This window comes from Anser brachyrhynchus, assembly GCF_964034855.1.
Source record: "Anser brachyrhynchus genome assembly, chromosome: 1".
Taxonomy (NCBI): Eukaryota; Metazoa; Chordata; class Aves; order Anseriformes; family Anatidae; genus Anser; species Anser brachyrhynchus.
The window spans coordinates 111,873,644-111,895,754 of NC_137694.1; the positions used below are offsets into that span (position 1 = coordinate 111,873,644).

A 22,111-nucleotide genomic window follows, 5' to 3' on the forward strand; every position below is an offset into this window, starting at 1 on the left:
TGAAAATTGCAATGCAAATTACAATTACAATAACTGGAACTCTCAGTTATAAAAAGGCTGCTGTCCTCTCACAAGTCTGAGTGCACACATGCCTGAGGATATTGTGATATGGGTCTGCAGAATTGAGTCAGATAGTTCAGTAAAATATTCATTACACGAGAAGGGGAGCAAGGAAGACGAAAACTTGGCAAACATATTATTCTAATGAAAAGCATTATCCAAATGCCTCTTAAACACAGACAGGCATCAAACACCTCTCTAAGAAGCCTGTTCTAGTGTCCAGCCACACTCTTGGTAGAGAAGTTCTTCAAGTCTAGTCTGAACCTCCCCTGATGCAGCTTTGAGCCTCTGCCATGCACCCTGTCACAAGATAGCAGGGAGAAAAGATGGGCACCTCCCTTTCCACTTCCCTGCCCCAGGAAGTTGTAGATAGCAATGAGGTCACTCCTCAACCTTCTTTTCTTCAAGCTTAACAAACACAGTATCTTCAGCTGCTGGACATAATTTCTACCTTTTTTACCAGTTTTGTTCCTTCCTCTGGATGCATTGAAAAATTTTGGAGCCCAGAACTGCACACAATGTTCCAGGTGAGGCTGCAGCAATGCTAAATACAGTGGGAAAATCATCTCTTTTTTGATGGGTTGGTTGTGCTGTGTTTAATGCACTCCAGAATATGGTTTGCCCTGTTGGCTGCCAGTGCATGCTGCTAGCTAATATCTCCAGCAACTCCAGCAAACTACTTGCAGCATGCCAATTAGATTCTGACTCTCCTGTGAAGTAATTAAATATATCTTGCAACTTATCATATGTTACAATATGGTGACATATATGTTTAATAAGCTCTTTTGTCCATCATGAAAGGAATTAAGCATTAGAGAGCATGAAATTTTGGCTCTGCTAAATATGATGTTAATTTAACATGATGCTTATCAAATAGTGATTACAGAGCAGAAGCTCTGTAGGCAGGAAATTATGGTCTCTATGATAAAGAATTGTTGTTTTCTATAAAATACCATTAAGATTCAGCTATTGGTATCTGTGCTGTCTGGAATAGTACTAACAGGGAAACAGTAAGAGGTACTGAATTCACAGCTCTGAGAGGGGGAAAATAATGTCTGATCACAGACCTTTACAGTCCTGGATATTTTGCTAGACCAGACACAAATACACAGCTAGGTCTTTCCCATCCTTCCCTTCCCGTCCTCCAATAAAATCTTTACAAACACATCTCTCTCTCTTTTTGTTTTTGTTTCTAACATTGTACACAGCTCTGTTAAAAACCTTTGTATAATCACATACTTCACATTCCTTATTACATATTTATTCAAAAGTTTTTGAAATTTCACTTTGTTTTATTGCCTCCAATGTTACTCCTTTAATACTTGCCCAAGCTGTCTGTCCACAATTACTACTTCCCTTCATTTATATTTGTCCAGGACAGTTATGGCCCAGATGTACTCAACATAGCATCTAACAGCACCACATACTCTAATGTTCCTAATCTGGTGTGCTAGACTATTCCATCATGTAAAGCAACCTAAAGAATATAAACTCAAGGAGTTGTTTGTAGGAACTGAGAGCAAATGAAGTACATCTTCGGTGCTGGCTGCAGAAAGAAAAGAGACAACAGAGCTGTTCAGTAGTTGTAAGTCATTTGTGGATCCCTCTAGGCTGAAGGGATCCTTCCTTGGCTGCTTGAGATGGTGTCAGGGCAGCTTTGTGGCACAGGAATGACATAAAATGATCTAATGCTCCAGAGGGCCTCGTCCCAATGCATACAACAGAAAAGTAGGTCAGAAAGGAAATCTCGCTATTACAAACACCGCAGTGGCAGCAGTCCATTGTAGGAGGCTCAGAGTTTATGTAAGACAGTGGCCAGGCCTGCTTCACTCTGAGTTTCACAACCAGCAGAAGTCTTATGAGATAAATCCTTAGCTGCTTAGCACAAAAGCAGGAATCAACTTTGCTCTCAGAAGAGCAAATATATCTTATCACCAATATTACAATTTTATGTTTGTAGTAATCTGAACAGTTTAATATGATTAAAGAGCATATAACAAGCCTTTTCTGTCCCTCATTCACGAAGGATTTTCTGAAATGGAGGCAATATCTTCAAAGGCATGACCAAAAATGCAGTCAGTTGTTATTCTGGTGGCTCCCTTCTCTTTGGCTCTCCTCTTCTCTTTGGCTCTCTTCTATTCCCAGTTATGACAGGGTTTCTACATGCTATTCCACGAGACTAAAGAGACCTTAAAAGGATGTAATCAACTCCCTGGTCTCTCTGAAAGAGATATAACTAATGGAAAGGGATGTCTCAGCAGTCTTCCCCAGCTCTCACAGGAAGGGTATATTATCAGAAGTGTGACGAGAGAAAATTGTACTGTTCCCTCATTTTTGGCTATTAAAGGCCAAAAATAGGGGCAGAGAGATACGGAATACATTAGATATGTCACAGGTGGAGTCAGTCCAGTGACACTTAAATGGGAAATAGTTAAGACTGTGCCTGATCCCATACAACAAATTATGTCAAAGTGTCTTAAAACAACTTTAATGTGCCTCTACTACCTTCACCTTTGCATCAGGGTATTGGGATAGAAGAACTGGGATCTTCTTCATGAGTACATGAAGAAGGTCATCTCTGCTACTTCTGGACTTACACTAATTAAATAAACAGATTGGATTTGGAGACTTAGTTTCAATCAGGAAACCAAAAACTTTATATTTAATGAACACTTGTCTTCTTTGCAGTGTGAATACTCTCTCATCAGGAATTCTGCCGCTGTCCTCGCTGACAGTGATTTTTTTTTTTTTTTTTGGTCTTTACTTTTGATATGCTCCAGATACTAAGACCAACACCTGAGCTGATCTCCAAAGGCAGCAGCACATGCTTGGCAGTGGCAGTACCCGAATGCTAAAATGTATTTTGCAGTAACAGGAGCTTGACCACATCAGTAAGTAACCAGTTTGCTGGAAATGTTTCCCTTAAATTTAACAGCCTGCCTGGAAAAGGCTGATCAAACAAAATTGAGTCTTGTTCTCTAGTAAACATACCAGGTAAAACAACACAAGGAAATATATGCAACTTAAGAATGTCTCTAGTGGATCATGTGCACATTTATTTTGACATGAAGAAAGGAGAATATTTCATTCTGAATGCTTTGGATTGTGCATAAATTTACCCCAGGCCAGGAACAACAACAACACAAGAAAATCAGCCATGGCCTCAGGTCCCTGGAGCAGCTCATTCCCTGTGTTCTGAGTCTACTTAGTGGAACAGCACGTTTTCTAACTCTCTGAGGCCTAACCTTTAAGTTTTAGCCCTCTGCTGACTGTAAATGACTTTGAAGACAGGTGGGAATACTAACAGTAAGATTTTAATATCTCTCATTTGTCATAATGGACCATTAAAGCTAATGCCTATAAACACACAAACTGTGGGGTTACCAGGTTCATTCCAGAGTCAAATGCTGGTGTTAACAATTCCCTCCTAGACTATTAAAAAGGTAACCACATTTCTTTAAGTCTTTCTTGACCATGTTTAATCTCTGGAAAAGTCAGGGCAATGGCCCCAGGGAAAGAAATGGAGCAATATAAATATACTTTTAGAAATGTTGTGTCCTATAACAGATTAAGATAAGTGTTGCAAACTCTTAATTCATGCAAGCATTAGATGAGTATCAGAGACAAGAGTTTCAAGCAATTACCCAAAAAAAAAAAAAAGGTTTAAACACTGAATCAAACTGCAACGTAAGGTGGTGTAGTACTGGTGTCTGTCTGATGCTAACATCTCATCAGATAATTATCTTTCACACCTTTCTTTTGATTTTGATTTGTGAGAGCTAAACATATCCACACACTATATTGGATTCCTTCTTAGGTCCTCCCTAATGAGACTTTCATTAATGTTTTCTTTTTGTTATGCTTTCTTTGAGTGAGATTTTCGTGCCTTTATACATAATTTTTTGAAGTTATGAAACAGTAAAAGATTTCTGAAGAATTGGCATTGTCGTAGAACTTTGGTGAATATGTTTTGTAAACTCATAAATTTAAATACGGTGGTTCATAGCTTGGATCTGCTTTACACTCAGTGTGCAAAAGCTCCAACAACAGAATTAAAATAGCATTTTACACATCTGATCTGTGTGTATACCACTCTATTTTTTATTTATTAAAATCAACTTACACCCATTAATCTAAGAAAAATTTTCCATAGAAAGTCTTTTCATAAATTTTCATTACTGTTGAGAAGTGACGTAGTAAATCTTGCCTTAGCTTGTGAATGTTAGTAACTTGTTAGTGCTCATTGCATTCACCAAAGAGCTTTGTAATTATTTTCACAGACAATCTTTGAAATATCAGATTTGACAAAGAAGAAGCCTCAATTAAGTAAGGTCAAAAAATGTTGTACTAATAACATATTTGACAGACAGGGAAGAGACAAACAGCAAGACTCGGGAAGCAACTATTCTTTCTTGTTTGACAGAGACTAAGACATCCTTGCCAAAGTATAGAGCCTCCGACAATAAGCCATTTAACCAATCAAGTAGTTTGGGTATCCTTTCACACAATTTAATCAGAGTATTAAAAAATCAGTCACCCTTTTTCAATGGAAAAGATCAACAGAATCTGAGATGGTCTGAGTCAGCAAAATCAATATAGAGGCAGGGGAGCATAAAATACTGCTTTTACAGCTGGCACATAGACTTCAGCACTGTGAGCTCTGAAATTCCTCACATGCTGGTCAGTAAAGGAGTATATGTGTCATTTTCTATCTGAAAGCATTTTATTTTTCTCATGGTGATTGCACTATAATGTATGCAGTGTATTCACTTGTTCATATAGTGAAATGTGGCCATCAGGGATCTCCAAAACACCAGCTCTCTCCGTAGTGCTTCCTTTCATTCCAGAGCTCTGGAAAAGGAAATGAAAACTGTGTCTGACCTCTGTTTACGTCCAGTTTCATATCTGGGTATAGCAAAGAAATGGGTGGTGTCTTTGCACTCAGAAGGCTGGCTATCTCAATAATCAAAGGCAGTGCACAACCAACCATGCTAATGAACCACTTGGCTTTTAACAAAGCATAGAAGTCAGGTAAGTGTGCTCGAAAGACTGTTATGTATTTCAGAAGAAATTCCAGAGAACAGTAATACCATGTTCAGTTCCTGCTCCCCTCTCCCTCCATGACACTTCACTTGTGGTTAGCCACAAAACACATTTTTGCCTCCCATTCTATTCAGAATAAATCATAAAAAGCTGCAGATTTCATGAGTCTAGAATACATTTTTAGAGATTTTGATGTTATGGGGTCCTTGGTTTAGCAAGCCCTACTGACAAAATGCAGGACAAGCATTTAACTAAATATCTCTTTTAGGAAGTTATTTAATGTAAGTAAGACAGCGTTGATACTTAATAGGGAAAAAAAAAAGAAAAAAAAAAAAGATTAATTTTCCTCTCAGCTACAAGAACTGAGAACTTACACAAGTTGAAATTAAACTCCACCTAGGGATTAATCCAAATTTATAATAGCAGAAAGGATCTAAGGAATCTGTGGGCAAGTTTTTATACACCACATTTGCCCTTAACAAATGTGTGAATACCTTTGATCAGAAGCAGATACAACTGTGTTTTACTTAAGTAGGCATGGAAAATCTCATAATCCATAATACAGTACTCTGCATTGGCATGGGATACATAGGATAGCATCTCAGGGGATAACACCTGTTTACCACAGATCAGCTGATACAGAGTGACTTCAGTGTGGATTTTAGCATCATGTTCCTTCTTTCTTTCTTTTTATTTTCTTTCTTTCTTTCTTTCTTTCTTTCTTTCTTTCTTTCTTTCTTTCTTTCTTTCTTTCTTTCTTTCTTTCTTTCTTTCTCTCTCTCTCTCTCTCTTTCTTTTTCTTTCTTTCTTTTTTTTCCTTTCCTATTAGAATCATTACCCACATTACCCAATGAAGCCAAAAATTATCCAAAAATCTGCTCTTTTTTATAACAGATCTGTGTTTAATAGAAATTTATTTTCAAGATACTTTCAAAATAGCTTTTTGTTTTATTTTTCCACTAGAAGGGTGTATTACTGAGAGAGCTACACAGATGTCTTACATAATAACATATTGCTTTCATAAGATCCAAGTATGGTTTAGATAAAGGTGTACTTTGCCTACTATGTGTTTGAGTAAAGTTGCCAATGAAAAATTGAGGTGATATTCTGAGAATAGTATTTCATTCTAAGAGCAGTAGCTGGACTTTGCAGAGTGACATAGCTATGTAAAGCGCACACAGAAAAAAAAAAAAAAGAAAAAAAGAAAAGAAAAATGACACAGAGGCACATTTTTTGAAAAATGTAACTTCTATTTTTCTACGATATCTAAGAGTGCAATCAGAATTTCCAGGAACAGGTCATTCTCCTAAACTTCTAGTAACATCTTTAAATGAAAAGATTATATAAATCAACTCAGTTGCTGTGCTTTAGAAGCAATTATGTGGATGGCAGAGGTAAGAAAAACAAGGAAAAACTGAAATCTTTTATTTATGTCAACATACTTCTAGTATTTTTGTTTGTTTGTTTTGAAAAACAAAACAAAACAAAACAACAACAAAATACTTAGCATGCTCCTAAACGTAGTTAAGAGCAGAGAGTGACCTTTCCATTATAGCATCTAAGGGCACCACAGTGATTAATTTTATCCTCCCTTGTGCCTTTGAAGATGAGATAAATGAGTTGTTCAAGGTCAAACAAAAGTCTGTGGTTGAACTGGGAACAAAAATCAGATTTTTTGGTGTCTAGACCTCTGCTTTATCTCAATAATAAATGTTGGTAGTGAGAGACACAGAAAAAAAAAGCTGTTAAGATGACAGTTACTTTCAGAGAGAGAAAACCAAGAGAAATGAGCAAATCATTTCTACAGGAGATGTTTTTAAAGTCAAGTTATCCTGTTCCTAATTATTCCCTGCTCTGGGAAAGATAAATAAGATAATATATAAGATAGTAAGATAATATGTAAAATAAATAAAGATAAATAAGATTATACATCATTTTCATTTTTAATATTTATTTTAAAATTAAGTCCTTTCTGTACATTGATGAGCAATTCTTCACCATAGTTCTCTGGTTGTTCACGTGAAATGACTGATCAGCTACTTTGAGGAAAATGGAAGCTATCATCGTGTAAAATATGTAGAAAAAGTTGAAAAACTTTTTACTACATTTCGGTGAAAAATCAGTATCTTGTGAGCAAATACATTTTTCTGAGAAGTAATTTTTCTACTGCTTTTACTTATGATTCTAAAAGTAACTTATGGGCTATATTGGTGTCCATTTCTCTCATTTTGACTTTTATGTAGTTTCTATAATTCTGATACTAGTGAAAAATATAATGAAAATAGTTTTTTCTTTTTTTATTTCCAGGGAAGTCAAATAACTAGCTAATAAATAACAACAACAACAACGACGACGACAACAATAATAATAATAACTCTTCAAAACATACAAATTACAGAATAAATTATTTTTCTTCATATAAGTCTTAGATTTTCTCATTTTTAGCAATAAAATTTTAAATTTTAAGTCCTTGAGGAACTTCTCATACATATATTATAATGCTTTTTTTTCTAGTTATTAAGATTTTAATCCAAAGGCTAATCAGAAGCTAATCAAAAACAGTTCCTTAGCTTTGATCGATTTGACATCAGCCACCAAATCTTAATTTATTTCTAAGTACTACAAAATACATTTTATATACAAGTAGTTCTATATTAAGTATATAATTGCATAATCAGGCAATCTCAAAATTGTGTGAAACCTGTTAAAAGCACTCACAATTAAGATGAATGTGAAAGAGGTTTTCAATAAAATGTTGCATGACTCAATTGCTGCTTCTTAAGAAAATAATTTTCATTACAGCTGATATTACCAAATGAATGAAGTGTTTTCTCTTACCTGCATATTTTATTAAGTTTATTTTGAAGATAAAAAACACACGTATCTCTGAGATAAAAACAAACTTGCCAGGAGGCAACACTAACTTAAAAGATATGCAAAATGCAAGCAAACATGACTGTCTGCTGCATTTGGATCTGCAATATCATAGACCCTCCAGGATGTTTGAGGTATTACACAGTACAGTGGGATGCACTTTTAAACTTTGTAACTAAAGTTCTTATATAGAAGGCTTAATAATATTAATATGACTGATTTGCATTGCAAAGCTGATAACAAATATAATCCGTATGAGCTCATCATAGTAGAGCTTACGTGGTTACCTCACTATTACCCCAGTAATATTTTAATCCTATTTCTTTGGATTCTTCTTGTTTATTGACATATATGATTACAATGTGTAGGCCAAATTTCTGTAATCTTGTATTTAGTCCTAGAAACATCTCTGTTGAAGTTTGTCCTTGAGTCATCTGGGATTTATGGTGTGAACTGACTAATAATCCATCCTATCAAATTATTTGTTTGTCTTCTAAAAATGGGCAAGGGAAACTACATTTTGAATGTGTTAAATAAATTGAATTTTATCTTGAAAGAGAAATTAGGTTATTGTTGCAGTCTTGGTTTCTGTAAGTCTGTATAAGTAAGTCTGACTTGGTGTGTCAAGCTATGAGTTGTACAAGTGTAATATGAAGTGAACTGGTTCCCATTTAGCTGGTATTAAAAAAATAATAATAAAAAATCAGACTCGCAAAAAAATGAAGTATTTAGTTTGCTTTTATTTTATTTTTATTTATTTTTCTGAAATGTAAAAGCCATGACAAAAATATTTTAAGAAAACTATCTGTTCTATGTCAGGGAATTACTTTTTCTCCACTCTACAGACAGAGTAATTCCCATCAGTCAGAAAGGATGACCTTATTTCAGTTTAATTGTTTACAATGCTTGGTAATTGCTCGACTTCTTGACTGCTTTAAACAAATATTCTCACTTGGATTGTACTCTCTTGTCATCCATCTTTTCATCACCAGAAACAATTGAGACTAATTATTGCACCAGACTTCTCTATTGTCTATCTTGATTTCGACCCTAATTACCCAAATGAGACATTATTTAGGCACATCATGCTACATTGTTAAAATGGAGACTAAAGTGGCAATTTTACACTTAAAGTATTTTCGAAAAAACTGTAGGTATACTGGACCTAAAGCAGATCCTTTCTACTGTTTCATCCCATGCATGTCACATCAGGTGTCACTTTTCACAGCAAATGATTCAGACCTCTTCCCAGCAGTTGTAGCCACTCAGACAGCAGCAGGTTGAGAGCTGTCATGAGCCCCAAATATCAGACAATGAGCAGTAAGTATGCTTGAGTTCATCTCAATGACATTGGAAATAAAAATAAATAAAATGGCAACTGCAAAATTAATATGTTTTCATAGAAATATCAGAGCAAATTTTTTGAGAATTTTAGCTCAGATTCTATTTCTTGAATATTTTCACAAAAGTGGATATTTCATACTCAAGAAGTATGAGATTTATGTGGTTTCCAGTTTAATTTATTTACACAAGCATTTCATTGGCATCTATGTTCTTTGTGACAGCTTTCATATATAGTCTTGGTTTTACATTTTGTATCTATATGTCCTTTCAGAATATGCAATATTACTTCTACGAGTCAGCCATAATTCTTCAGTTTTACATTACTCATATTAATAGTGAGAGTAAAGGTTTATGAGACAATATACTTGCCTGAAAATTTATTTTATTTTTTTAAAATCCAGATGTCAGCTCTGTGTACCAGTGTTTCTGCAGTTGGAAAGAAAGGCTGCAATAAAAAAGAGCATAGAAAACAGCCCCGGGGGGTGGGGGGTGGGAATAATCTAATTTCTTTATTCCTGAAGAAAAATAATAACAATTTAGTACTTTAATTCAAAAAGTACTTCAAAATATCATTAAAGACCATGCATTACTACTTCTAGAAAATGTTCTTAATGAATGCAAATATATAAAAGTTTTCCAGTATAGCTTTCCAAAATAAATAATCTCTTGGGCTATGTGGGTGGTCAGACACTGGAACAGGTTGCCCAGAGAAGTTGTGGATGTCCCATCCCTGGAGGTATTCAAGGCCAGGCTGGACAACCTGATCTAGTGGATAGCATCCCTGTTCATGACAGGGGCATTGGAAATAGATGATCTTTAAGGTCTCTTCCAACCCAAACCATTTTATGATTCGATGAAGATAACTACAGTCAAAAAAAAATAAAAATCACAGTGTTATAGAGGAAGGTTTTGGGACAGACGATTATTGTATCTGATAGCTTTGCTGCAGATTTTCCAATGGTTCCATTGTTCAACAGAACATTTAATGATGTACTCCTATGGAACAGTGTTATAAAATGTAATAAAGAACAAAACAATTGAGATCCATAAAAATGTCAAAGTACTCAAACAAACAAATCCTATAGTACCGAATACAAAGCAAAATTCCTTCTAGTGGCGAAACTATTAGAATTATTCCAAATGTATATTGCTGGAAATCAATTGACCTTAATTGAGTAATAGCATTACAGAGAACAGAATTTGGCTGTCTTTGGATTTATTTTAATGCAAATTTTCTGCAGCAGAGCTGTACTTTTTATGTATTTTGGATTACATCATGTTTTGCTCTCCACAAGCCAGCCTATGCTCCTTTGCAATTTTGGTGAGTTTTGTCACTGAAATTACTCAGGTAGCGAAATATCTTCCAAGAAGGTTTTCAAGCTTTAAGAAGCCAGTACAACATTCATGACATCTTTTTAACATGAAAGCTTTCAAGATATCTATGCAGTGCAGGAAATTCTTCACTGTAAGGGTGGTGAGGCACTGGAACAGATTGCTCAGAGAAGTTGTGGATGTCCCATCCCTGGGACATCACCTGATCTAGTGAGTGGCATGTGAGTTGGGTCCCATGGCAGGAGAGCTGGAACTAGGTGATCTTTAAGGTCCCTTCCAACCCAAGCTATTCTATGATTGTATGAAGAAAATAAGGTTGCAGTCAGCATATGCCCACACAGAATGATGCCATGAATCCTGTGACAAAATGTACTTAATGAGCTGCATCGCATAAAGTAACCTGCATCTCTGTTGTCTTCTCTATGCCAACATTACCATCCTTCATGACAACTACAATTATAAGAACTAGCACTACAATATCTGAACCACATAGAAAATATGCATTGATATTACTTACCTTGGTCTCACCTGAAATTATGCACTTATATTAAACCTATGAAAATGTATTTGTCAACATCTAATGGAAAGCAAAGTCTATACCATTCCTCACAGCAATAAATTCTGCAAAATCACACTCCACATGTACAGTGTTGAGGCTGAAAGTCCTCATCAACTATACCAATAATATCAAAGGCGCAGAAAATACTTGCATAAGTATAGACTGACAAACATTCTATTGAAAAGATGCTTATTTTTCCTGAAGTATTTTTCCATACATCTTGAGCTCCATCTCTTGATAGACAACATGTTTGCCCCTGTAAGTGCAAGAGTTCCTTCTCTGCTTCTCTTTGGAATATCAAACATATTGCAAAGATATTTAAATTCAGATTCATATAGATCAATCCTCACACTGGTTAGAAAAAGTTATTTCTTACTAAAAGTTATTTCTAATGAGATAGATATTAAGCAGAAATATTACTAATATTTCTACTTAAAAGTTATTACTAATGAGAACCATTAGTACACAGTTTCAAGTTTTTAAACAAGATACTAAGCATGACTGAACATATTGTTTCAAAAGGATGAAAGTCAAAAAATAAGTGCATTTATGTTTCCTGTTTCCAGCACCCTCCTTAGGGTTTTGCCTCATGTTATGAGTGTTGTGACTTATTTCCTACGACGGGTTGTCCTGGTTCCAGTTAGGACAGAGTTAATTTTCCCTCATAGTAGCTGGTAGGGTGCTATGTTTTGGATTAGGATGAGAAGAGCGCTGATAACATGCTGATGTTTTAATTGTTGCAGAGCAGTGTTTACACCAGGCCAAGGACTTTTCGGCTTCTCGCTCTGTCCTGCCAGCGAGCAGGCTGGGGGTGCAGCAGGAGCTGGGAGGGGACAGACCCAGGACAGCTAACCCAAACTGGCCAAAGGGGTATTCCATACCATCTGATGTCATGCTAAACAATATATAGGGGTGGCTGGCCGGGGTGGGGGGCCGGCTGCTCGGGGATAGGCTGGGCATCGGTCAGCGGGTGGTGAGCAATTGCATTGTGCATCACTTGTTTTCTTACACATTATTATTATTAATACTATTATCATTATCACTATTATTATTATTATTGTTATTATTATATTCCTGTCTTAATAAACTGTCTTTATCTCAACTCACCGGCTTCACTTTCCCATTTCTCTCCCCCATCCCAGAGAGGGAGGGGGGAGGGTGAGCGAACGGCTGTGTGGTGTTTAGCTGCCAGCCGGGTTAAACCACAACACGGGTATAAAAGAAATAGAAGACATGATGGTTCACTTATGCAAAGAAATATATTGGCAACTTCAGCTGTCATAAGCTTTACTTTAATTTGAATTATATTTACATGGTTCATGACAAGTGCAAGCACCTTATACAGTGCAAGAACAAAGTTTCCACTGAACATAACACAGCTTCTGTTTGTGTAAGACCAGACCAAAAAGTTGGACACTTCCATTGTTCCAACACTGTCAGAAATCTCCCTTATTTTGTCACAGATTTTACACTATAGTGACACTATATACACCTCTGACACTTGCACAGAACAACCCAGTCAACTTTTAAACTCTCAAACCTTTTACCATTAATAAACTTATTTAACTCAGTTATAATAAGGATTTCTGATTTCACAGTATTTTCATGTGTTTATTGCTTCTACGCTGCAACTTATCCCTCAGTCACATTAGCCTGTGTCTATTTTAAATCAAGGTGAAGCTTCCTCTGATAACCAAAAATGTGTGTGCATATAGATTCAAACTCCATATAATGTTGACGAGAACATGGTATTTGCCAGAGTCCCCTGCAGAATTCAACAAAGCTACACACTTTTGTACCTGCTGAGTGTGCAAATTTAAAAAAAAAAAAAAAAAAAAAAAACAACATTTAATGCTCAGTGTGGGGAAAACAAAAACAAACAAACACAACAACAAAACAACACAGCCACACAGATTTTTTTTTTTGCTAGCCAAAACAAAAAATAAAATCAGCCATGACATACTGAGAAACCTCTACAAAATCTTTGTCGTTAGGCCCTTTGAACAAAGTGATAGGGAAATACTCACTAAAGACCTGCTTCATTATGGAATTCCAGCAGCTGCAGCGCAATCATTTGATTTTACGTCATGACCTGTATGCATAGACAACTCTTGTTTTATGATAATCAATTTTTTTTTTTCTGATTCCTTGTATAAGCACCACTTCTGCAAATAAATAGTTTAAATAACTTTTACTTTAAAATGGAACACCCTAAAAAGACATTTTAAACTATTTTTGTTAGAAGTTTTAGGTAATTGGTTTTCACAAAGAACTAGGGAAACCTTTAAATTCAGTAGGTTAGTCTGTAAGACTTAATTGATGGACATCCTCTTTGCACATGAGGAAGAGGAACAATGGAACAATATGCTAGAAGAGTCATACATGTTCATTAAGCAGATGATAGAAATAAAAACATTTTGATTACAAATGAAAGCAAGAGGATTTATGCAATGGCCTGTATATATCTTGCAATTATTATTGAAATAAACCCTATCGAGTTTAGTCAACTCTTAAACTGGTAAGGAGGAACACATTTCTAAGGACAATACTAATTTATTTTCTTCAAACATTTTATTTTCTCTATTAAAATCTGAGAAATTGCTCAGAGGAGAAATATTCTTCATATAATATATATATATAGCTATTTTTTGTGTATATCAAAATGCATGCATTTGTTTTGGTTGAGAACGAATGGATGGACCTTTAAAGGGAAATTACCACATGACAATGGAAAACATGCCACATTTGAAATCAGTCTCAGTGCAATTTAGAAAAACAAATACCATCACCACCTCAGGCAAAGAACCACTAAAGACACAATAAGTATCTGAAACTAATTAAAAAAAGAGGTCAGAGAAGCGATCAAATATAAATTTCCTTGGGAGGAAAACTGCTGCTGAGATATAAAGGCCTGTCTTTAAATGGGAACATTTTTTAAAAAATTCATTTGTCAAGGCTTTCATCTTTCTTTTCCTAGCTTCAGTGCAGAGCATCCTTTCAAGAGATAATGGAGAGGCGAAGCCCAGCCCATTGCTCCATATTAGCCTGCTCACCACCCTGCAGGCATCCATCCCAGCCTGGATGCCTCTATTGTTCTTGTCCTGGGGCAGGCTAACGTGCTCATTCCAATGAAGGCAGCGCACACAGCAGGCATCACTCTCCGGTGACCCTCAGCTGGAGCATCCTTTATGGATGGGAGGGGACTTCCTCGCCTGGAAGGCCGTTGTGAAACAAACCTTTGTGAAGAGTAGTGTGAGCACTGAGGCAAACACTGCCTTATGGATTGGCACCATCAACAAACTGCCTCACATAGCCTTTCAAATTATCTTCCTCCTCCAAATAGTATTGCTTCTGTCTTGCCTTCTTCTCCCCTGCTAGTCTCTGTGCCCCTCATGTAGGCACTAATCTCTTGCTGAAATAGTGACACCTTCTGTTTTTACCCCTATCTGGCCAGATTAAGACTGGTAGTAGGGCATCAGCAAATGTTCAGCCTGGGAAGTTTTGATATCTTTTCCAAGGAGATGAGAGCGGAGATTCCTGCAGCACCTCCAAGGACAGCAGCTGAGCAAAGAGGAGTGCTAACTTGTTGGAAGACTGCCTTGTCTTTGCAGTGCTGCAGAATGCACTGCAGGGATGACATGCTAGGGCATCTTCAGCATGAGGACTTCTGCCTACTCATCTGCAGAGGATGTATGACAACAGTCACCTCCCTCAAAGGATAATCATTACATGAAAAGTTATGAGGCTCTCACAGTAAGGCTATACACGCAAAAGAGATAATACAGATGGGAACAGCTTGGAATATATAAGCTAAGAATACTTTTTTGCTCCAAAGAACAGACCTGAGGAGGGGTGAACACCTCAGGAGACTCTCTTCTGACTGCAGATGGTACGGTTCCTCTATGCCACCACACTATCTGGATGGTAGTACCATGTGGATCCCAACACTTCCAGGTAGCAGAGTGGTAGGAGAACACAGGAGGGACAGAGCATTGTACAGATGAACAGCTTCACCATGAGTGGTGGAGATGGACAGAAGACTGAGAAAATGTTAGGGTACCACATGATTTCATGGAAAGCATGTGTCCAAGCCATTAGACTTCTGATTTGGAGCTGTGCACAAACTGTGCACATTGAGCCTATTTAAATACATGACATTTTTACAATTGCCCTCAGTCTCTTTCCTATTGTTTTACAATTAGTTCTTGTTTTCCTGTCTTTAATTAAACTGTAAGCTGCTTAGGGCACCATCATGACTACTCCTATTTATACAATGTTTGGCACATGGACTTTGAGGCATTGCCAAATGTGGAAGAAAAAAAAAAAAAAGAAAGAGAAAGAAACATAAGACAGCAAAGTATTATGAAGTAAGCTCTAACTTTCTAACTTAGAAGTCTATTCTTCTAGACTATATAAACTTTGGTTATTCAGCTCTGGAAAAGTAAAAGCAGAGAAACTAGTGGAAAAACATTCAATAGAGAAAAAATATAATAATGTATACACATGCCCAGAGAAATGGAAATATAAGCAGGCAAGAGCAACCACATTAAAAAGCCAAGTTTTGGATCAGTAATGCAGCACAATGTACGCAAGTGTCTTATAAAAGGAAGCCAAGTAATTACTATGTCTTAGAATAAAACAAAAATAAACAGTTCCTATGACTCTCTTCCTCTGGATTCTGCCAAGGAGCAGGTTGTCCTAAAGTTTAAGGAGCAGTATCTATTCTTCAGTGTATTTTGCATCTTCAGGAAAGGTACAAAACCTAGATCACTTGCAGATCTTCACTTCCTGGAGAAGACCCACATCTAAAATTGACACAAAATTACACGAGTGAGATCAAGAAAAAACTTTTATTTTCTATATTGTTCCTAGGCTTTTTAATCAAGGGTATGGTTCTACTATAATCTGCTAAGAAGCGCTAATCAGAAGGCATCTTATAGCAAGAAAATAGGCTTCCACATATTTTACCTTGTCAGATTTTATTGAAATATTTGAATTTTATTGAACTACTTGAATTTAAGTCACAATGAAAGAGTCGAAAAAGACCTTTATCTAGCTGGGCTCTCTTGCAGACAAGACTCTAAACTATTCCTTCAAACTCCTCTTAATTTCTTATAACTTGGATGATTTTTTTTTACCTTTGTTTATACAAACCTTGTTTTCAGTCTTGTCATATCCATATTGAGTTCTGTAATGTCACCACTGCACAGTCAGTATTTTTATATTTTCACTGATCTTTCAAGAAGAGCACAAGAGGGTACCTGAAAAAAAACAGTGATATCAGTAACTACACATGAAAGGCCAAAAGAAGAAATACATGTAGCTGTGAGTGGGGGAGAGGGGAGGAGAGGCCCAGCTAGAGCCCAAATAGGCCATTGACATTGAAGGTTAAAGATGTTATGTAATCTTCCTTTCCCTAAAATTAAGATCTTTCAGCTAGGCAAAAAAAACAGCACCTCATAACACAACATGCGCAAGTCTCAACATAGGCAGCTGTATGTGAACATTTTATACGTCTTAACCACTTTGATTTGTTTTGGAATATGTTACTACCCTTTCCGCTGAGTGACCTCATCACCCAGCCTTAGCAACTGCTGCTGCGCTGACCGATGAACAGTGCAGAGACTGCAGGGTGAATCCAAGCATTTGACTAGGAGAGTAGAGAAAGATGACATGCTCCAGAAAAGCTTTTTCCTGGACCAAGAATGGATAGTTATGGCAAACAGATGGAGGGAATCAAATCCAAAACACAGTGTGTGACCTATCTCAGATAGAGTCTCCTTCTTGCATTTCATTTTGGCAAAATTCGAGTATCGCTTATGCCAACAGAATGTTCCTGAGCTGCAGATCTTGTCAGCAGGCTCCAAGTTACAGTCCTTCCTCTATCAAGACTAAATGGACAAAAGAGTTCGGCAGTAAATATTGACCTCAGAGAAGCATATACAAAAAGTAACATAACATAAAAACAAAACAAAATAAAGCAGAACTGCTATTACAGAGTCAAGGGAGCCCATTTTTGCCTTTCAGCAATGTGACAGCCTTGGTTTCACATTGGCCAGAGCAGGCAGCTGTTTCAAGGCTCTTAAAATCTACAGATGTGAAAGAAAATGCACTCTGAAAAGGGCTGTGTTGTTAATCTCCCTAAATCAAAGACGGAAACAGGACTCCATTTCTCTGTTTGACAATGGCATGACAATACCCCAAGTGAAAAATGGAAGAGTCAGTCCCTGCTAACTCTGCCAAGGACTCCGAGCCACACAGAGATTTGCTAACAGAGGTATGGGTCAGAAAGTCAGGAACCGAGACAACCAGCACAACATCAGGAATCTGAAAGACCCAGCCCATGTTTCTGAGAAGTCTTATTTATTTACTACCTGTTCTCTTGAAAGGAGTCATCAGCCTTTAACTGGCTTCCAAAAATGAAAAATTGCAACTGGGGGAAAAAAACAGAAGGAAGGCAAAGAAGACTACAGACTAGCAAAATCTCAGACTGAAGTCGTCCTGTGTGGCCTGCTTTCTTTTGTGTAAGTCAGGAAGAGAAACCATCACACAGAAAAATGTCATTGATATTAATAGTTATGAGGAGAGTAACACAAAACATTCATAGTGAAGACATTTGAAATTTACAGTCATTGAGTGTGCCAGAAACTACTGCCCTTTTTGATCTGCTGTCACTACTTCTCATGACAGCATTCCCCAACCTGTTTCAGCAAAAGTAAACTGTGTTGCTTGAGAAGAAGCTCTTTGCCCGCCCAACTTATTTTGAATCAGCTTTGGGCACAATTGCACTGACAGCTATGCCAGCAGCCCAGAAAGGACTGCAACTTTTTTTTTGGGGGGGAAAAGTGATAGCAAACAGCTTGAGGAAACCTCTTCATCAAGGATGCATACTGATTCATAGCACGTGTGATTGCAAGCAGAACCAACAACGTTTTTTCCTTTCCTGTTCCCTACTCAAAGAGCCGCACAGCTCTTTTGATCTTATTTCTGTCTGTTTCTACCTGCATAGGGTCTGAATGCTTGTCTATCTCAGACATAGAGTAGGGACCTGAAAAACTGTTTTGCTTTGCTCTGAAAGCAGCTCTCATCTCAAGACATACCAATTCTCATCAGTCTGTTCTATTTACAGCTTTCTGGCATCCCCAGCCAGACACCCCTCTTAGTTCAGAGGGGTGTAACCAAAGGTGCAGACTTTTCTCTATAGCTTATTTTTGGTTTTGTTCAATGTTTACCTCATGTCAAACGTAATGACAGACACCAGAATAGGAAGCAAACCCTACCTCTCCTCACATGCAACTGCTCTAGAGCACCTGTCCTCACAACAGTTTTGTCCCTGGCTGCCTTGGAGAGTTGTACCAGTTATAATCCTCAGAGCCTGGATGGGGATTAACCCAGGAGATGCATTCTGTGGGTTCAAAGCCCTCCTCCAGAGTGCGGAGATGAGTGCCATTTGAACCTGCACACCTTCTGCTGCAGCAAGCTATGGTTGAACTGTCATTAATATGGGGGACTACTTAAAGTGCCTATTTCTGAGTAAATGAAAAGCTTTTTCTGTGTTTCTTCTGTCTCTCTATTCAGGGAACTTCTGAGCCTGTGAAGGAGCCTTGGATTAGTCAAGGGGTGTTTTCTGTTTGTTTTAGATGACTCTTTGAGACTTCTGTTTGGTCTGTGTCCTTTCAGGAGTAGGGTGGTGCTTGAAAATGGGGTCGTCTCAGTCATTCTCAGAGACTTGGACATTAAGATCCTCCTAAATCCTCCTTTAGTCGCTGTAAATTGCTGAAAGCTTCTCTGTGCTGGGGTCTGCTTCTGACTAGGTCTTTTTATTCTGTGAGAACAATGGGATTCAGATGTTGGGGAGGGCTTGACGACTACTGTAATACAAATAATCCGTTAGTATGACATGCCACTTGGAGTGTGAAAAGCATAGTATAAAATCCCAACAGCTGCATTCCTTTGCTGTTCTGGCAAATAAAACTCAGTTGCAAACACAGAAAGTGGATGCGTGTGCACCTGAAGCAAAATCATCTTTCAGCCTGAGAGAATTCTAGTGGAAACTGTTGTGCCGTGTGTGCCAAGTCTCAGTTGTGATTGTGGTGAGCTGCCTTTCCCACATACCTCCCCCAGGCAACAAAAGAATCAGATGCCAGGATTTTTGCTAGCTTGGCATTACACAAAAGGCCTGTGGGGTGGGTACAATGGAATTTAGGCTGGGCATGGAGGCAGGACACAGCAGCATGAGTCTCCAGCAAACAATAGCAACAGCAGGATCAAAACAGCAGGCAGAAAGCATATGCAGAATTACCAACAGAAAATATCTGGAGCTACAAGGGCATTACATCCTTAGCCTTGTCCCCAAGCGGGATTCCACTGTTGCTATTGTAACCACTACTGAATCAGACATGTATTTCACACAGTGCAATGCATATTATCCCAAAAAGAAGGTGAAACTCATAGGGATTAACCTAAGGCAACAAATTCCAGTCTATTCCTTCAGGTTTACAGGGCATTAAACCAACCAATGTCCAGACTTCCATTGCATAACAGAGGCACAAGCATCAATGCACAGAAGCAGCAGAACAGAAATTCAGACCAGCTGCCAACAACAGAACCTGGTATACAAGAAAGCAGGGAAATATATGCAATCATACTTAAATAATAAGTGTCCAGATGAGAAACACTGGAGAAAAGAGTCATTTCATTTGCACAGAAACCTGCTAGCTTATTTTTGCCTTTTAGAGGGGGAGGACAAGGAGGGGATAAAAAATGTTTTCTGCTCACTGTCTTGATTCTACAAGACATAAACATATGACAAGCTAGTTGAAAAACAGCTTATGTTAGAGGGGAAACTCATAGGAAAAAAAGTTAATTTAAAAATATGAATCCCTTCATATATATATATATATATATGGCGTAAAGGAGAAAAACACTTCTGGATCTAAAGTTTTGGAAGTGCACCTGCTTTGTGTGAGAAGTCATTCTCAGGTCTGGATTTTTGTCCCATCTTTACTGTATTGGCATTGAGGGAAGAGGGAGAGAGAAGGATCAAAGTGAAAATATGGCAAGTAAAAATGGCACATTTCGTTTTTTCAAAACTATGAATAATTTTGTTGAAAAAGAAATGAAAAGGGTAGTGAAAAATAGATAAATGGTATATTGTACTGGAGGGGAAAACTCTGAACGATAATGTTCATCGCAGCATTATCAGTGAACTTGGAGCACCTTCATATGGTTACTAGAACTTATTTTAAACCATTTTACCAATCCTAACACAGTCATATAGCAGCATGCAGAAGTGTCTGCATCGTTTGTGATTTAGGCTGTGCTGGCATTCAACATTACAACACAAGACCAAAAAGAAAAAAGAAAAAAAAAAAGTCTTATTATTGTAACTAGCCTAAATATTTTGTTAAAATCCTTTCTTCAGTATGATTCTTTGGGCCTGAATTTAGTGCTACAGACGGAAATAAAAGGTTTTACGCAGCTGATAATTTTCTATAATTGGCATTGCTTTTAGAGTTTAACCTCTGCCTGCTACATTCTCAGGCCATTTTCCAGTAGGCAATACATATGCTTCTGAAGTTAGAAAACAGCTAAAAAACCAACCTGAATAAATGGATCCTGTCCATAATGTGTAAATGACCAATAATTAGTCTTCAAGTACTACACGGAAGCTTGAAGTGGGAATTGAATGACATTTTATTTTTGAAGAGGCCTTCCAAATAAAAAGGTCTTCAGTGTATATGAAAAATAACACATACAGAGCCTTAAAAACATTTCCCACTCCTCACAGTAGAGCAGTTCAGGTCTGCCAGAATGGTACTTCCCAGCTTAAGAAGTGATAGACATAGAATAACTTTCAGTCAACTCAGAGAAGAAAATTGTCAAGACTAAGGGCAGAACACACTATACATTTCAGAAACAGCTGCCAAGTTAGATTTCAGTTCTGGGCAGCCAGTGAGGAGATTTCCAAAACTGCTCATGCTATATTAAGCAAGAGTACCTGGACAGAAATCGAAAGCAAGTGTTAAAAATCTCTTTGCTAATCCCATCTTTATGATTCGTACATGTTGGTTTCCTAATATGATCATGGGGACTAGGGCCTGTTAGCAGAACAGCCATGGCTTTCCACAGTTTTACCTGGCTTGCAAAGAGGTAAAATACCCCTATATAAAACCATGTGCAAACTCCTGACACAAATCAGATGGCAAATACCAGATTCTGGTTATAGAAGAGAAAACAAGAGTTAGGCCATCAGTGTTTATTCACTCATTCGGCCCTAATGCAAAACTATCTTTCAGCAGGGTCTGGTATCAGAGCAATCATGACAGATTTAGAGGCAGCTTAGTTCAATGCTCTACTGCCGAGACATGACAGTCTGCCAACAATGCTCTTTCCTGTAAGCTTAATGGGCACAGTAGCAGAGCAGCAGTCGCTGGTGACAACTCACACACAATTCCTTAAGGTCCACCTGGCACTGGCTTTCTAAGATGGCCTCCAAGGCTCATCTTGTCAAATATTTTTTCATGTGTTTTAATGCCTGATGGCAAAAATGAAGGCTGAGAAAATATAAATAACTAACCAAAGTAGCCAGGAATTTTGGTCTGAATCATGGGAGTTTTGTTTGTAAGTTTTTGCTATAGAGTATTAAGAAAACAAACAACCCTGCTTTATTAACAGTTTCTGTGATATTCCAGATGTCAGAAATTCATTCTTCAAAATCTGCTGAAACGTTAAAAGCTCTGTTTGATGAAATATTGGGGTCAGCGCTAACTTGTTCCTACAGCCTCGAACAACAAGTGAAAAAAGCTCTCAGAGCTGATCTGCAGCGTGACTCATCATGCCTTGACATTTCCCCAGCCGCTGGAAGCAAAAGCAGAGCGCAGGCTCATTCTTCAAGAG

General features: G+C 37.5%; 1 long non-coding RNA gene across 1 annotated transcript; it reads left to right on the forward strand.

The window, feature by feature from the left end:
• On the forward strand, window positions 1-7,747 carry LOC308188384. The gene is made up of 3 exons (XR_013945473.1): window positions 1-587; window positions 2,749-2,951; window positions 7,411-7,747. It is a non-coding gene; the product is annotated as an uncharacterized lncRNA (long non-coding RNA).
• The last annotated feature ends 14,364 nt before the right edge of the window (window positions 7,748-22,111 follow it).